This window comes from Trachypithecus francoisi, unplaced genomic scaffold (genome assembly GCF_009764315.1).
Source record: "Trachypithecus francoisi isolate TF-2019V2 unplaced genomic scaffold, Tfra_2.0 Lachesis_group9, whole genome shotgun sequence".
NCBI classification, from domain to species: domain Eukaryota; kingdom Metazoa; phylum Chordata; class Mammalia; order Primates; family Cercopithecidae; genus Trachypithecus; species Trachypithecus francoisi.
In genome coordinates this window covers 13,218,521-13,221,621 of record NW_022681474.1, presented here as the reverse complement: position 1 = coordinate 13,221,621, position 3,101 = coordinate 13,218,521, and positions in this window count along the sequence as shown.

Below are 3,101 nucleotides of genomic sequence, written 5' to 3'. Positions count from 1 at the left end.
TAGGCACCTCCATACTATTTTCCATAGTGGTTGTACCAATCTGCATTCCCACCAAAAATGTAATAGGGTTCTCTTTTCTCCACACCCTTGCCAACATTTATTATCTCTTGTCTTTTTCATAATAGCCATCTCATAGTCATTTTAATTTGCATTTCCTTGATGATTAGTGATGTTTTGCACCCTTTCACATACCTTTTGGCCATTCTTAAGTCTTTTTTGAAGAAATGTTGATTCAGCTCCCTTGCCTGTTTCTGAATTGGGTTATTTGTTTTTCTGCTGTTGAATTATAAGGATTCTTTATAAATTTTGGTTATTAGTCCTTTATCAAATATATAATTTACAATTTTTTTCAGTGTGAAGGTTATCTTTCATTTTGATGAATGCTTTCTTTGCTGTGCAGAAGCTTTTCAGTTTATTTATTTTGGCTTTTCTTGTAGCCTGAGCTTTTATGGGATATTTAAAAATCATTTCCAGGAGCAACATAGAGAAGTTTTCCCTATGTTTTTTTCTGGAAGTTTTATGATTTCCAGTCATATATTTAGCTATTTTATCATTTTGAATTTATTTTCTGTATGGTATAAGATAAGGATCCAATTTCATTCTTTTGCATTTAGAGATTCAGTTTTTTCAGGACTATTTATTGAAGGCACCATCCTTTCCCCACTGTGTGTTTTTGGCACCCTTGTCAAAAATTAGTTGACCACATATATTTGGATTTATTTCTGGGTTCTCTCCTTTGTTTCACTCGGCTATGTGTCTGTTTTTATGTCAGTGTAATACTGTTTTGATTACTATTGCTTTGTAACTTTTTTTTTTTTTTTTTGAGATAGCATCTTGCTCTCTTGCCCAGGTTGGAGTGCAGTGGTGCACTGCAACCTCTACTTCCTGGGCTCAAGCACTCAAGCAATCTTCCACCTTAGCCTCCTAAGTAGCTGGGACCACAGGCACATACCACATCCAGCTAATTTTTGTATTTTTTTTTTGGTAGAGATGGCATTTCACCATGTTGCCCAGGCTGGTCTCAAACTCCTGGACTCAAGCAATCTGTCTGCCTTGGCCTCCTAAAGTGCTGGGATTACAGGCATTAGCCACAGCGCCCAGCCTTGTAACAGAATTTTAAATCAGGAATTGTGATGCCTCCAGCTTTGTTGTTTAGTGATACTTTGTTAAGAAGATATATTGCTTTGTTTTCTTTGACAAGTTTTAAACACCAAAATTAAATTAAACTGCAATAACACATTTTCAAGAATTTGAGGAAAACTTGTTTTATTTTCATACATGATGGTCTTTGGAAAAGGACCAACTCAATGCCTAGCTTCAAATTTGAAGACGATAAGCAGGATGTTTGGTGAGCTATAAAAAAGTGCTTGGAACCAGCTGAGTTACAAGTATGTTTGTCTTCTAAGTAACTTTGGTTAGCTCACAGAGGTATAAACTCAGTCCTAACAATGGCTGTTGGGTGCCCCTTTGAAATCGCACCATCTCTCCTGACCTCTGCACATTTGGCTTCATCTTCAAGGAGAGAAAATCCTGGAAATCCCAGCATTGTCTGGCTTCCTTTCTCACTAACCTATCCAGGCTTTTCAGAAATCCCTCTGCCTCATTCTAAACAGGAAGTTTTGGCAGGCAGTTGTACAAATGGCCCTGTATTATGCAGGATGTCACCTATTGTTATCGGAACAAAGATATTCTGAAATACAGACAAAGGCTTCCAATCCGCCAGGGTCCTGGACCCTTCAGTAGCCTCTCATTGTATCTGGGAAGTGATTGAGTGAATTGGGTCACTCCAAGAATATACCTACGCTTCAGAAACTCTGCTATTATTAGAATGCCAGAGTGGAGCTACACACAGCACATGCAGTTCACATTTATAGTATTCCTGTTTCCCAGTTTCTCTGTCTAAATGCAACACAGCCACTTTCCAAATAAATGGGGTTACCTACATCTGCATACATAAATGAAAAAAAATGACGGGGGATGATCCATATCTCTGTTCTACTGTTAAAGTGTTAGGGAAAAACAAAACATTTATGAATCAAAAGTGCTATTAAAGTTTCTCTTTTGAAAACTATGCATAAATCATGCACTTCTCAAACTTTTAGGACCTACATCTGCAAGATCATATATATATATAATATTATGTTACAAAGAAATATTGTCTTATAATAGACTAACTGGCATAGTCAGAAGCTGATTGAGGGCTTTAATTTAGCTGCAAGCAAATTTCACTGATGGCTTCTCATTACGAAGTGCAGGAATTTCAGAATGCAGAATATAGAGGAATACACTCTGTTTATAAAGTAAAGCTTACACCCACCGAAACAGAATTGCATTTAGCAGTATTTTACTTTATCTTAAAAGTAAAATTACTAAAATTGTTTTTCAAATGTTATTTGAGATTATGGGTAAAAGAAAATGTTGTCCTCGTAAGTTCTCTTCCTCTTCTTTCTCAATGTTGCAGTCCACTGTACACATCAACTATTTTACACAGAAACATTTTTCTCCCTCAATCCACCTTTCCCATTTGACATTTGGATCATAGCTATAGTAATGTGTGCTAAATTATTTGTTGGGGTGATTGGATTATGCCTTGGTGGACAAAATGATTCAAGTAAATTCATAGAGGAAATCTACTTTAAATATTTATTTATTTATTTAGAGACAGAGTCTTTCTCTGTCGCCCAGGCTGGAGTGCAGTGGTACAATCTCAACTCACTGCAACCTCTGCCTCCCGGTTCAAGCGATTCTCCTGCCTCAGCCTCCTGAGTAGCTGGGACCATAGGCACCCACCACCACGCTTGGTTAATTTTTGTAGTTTTAGTTGAGATGGGGTTTCGCTATGTTGGTCAGTCTGGTCTCGAAGTCCTGACCTCAGGTGATCCACCTGCCTTGGCCTCCCAAAGTGCTGGGATTACTGGGGTGAGCCACCAATTCTGGCCTCTTTTTAATTTTATTTTTAAGTAGCAGTGACAAATATTTACTCCCTCTTTCTTTTCCTCTCACCTAGATAAGAGCTTCTTTGTCTCCGTCACGTAACACATGCCCTGTGCTTCGGTGCCTGCACATCCCCATTTCTTTGGCTGTCTTAGGAGACATATTCC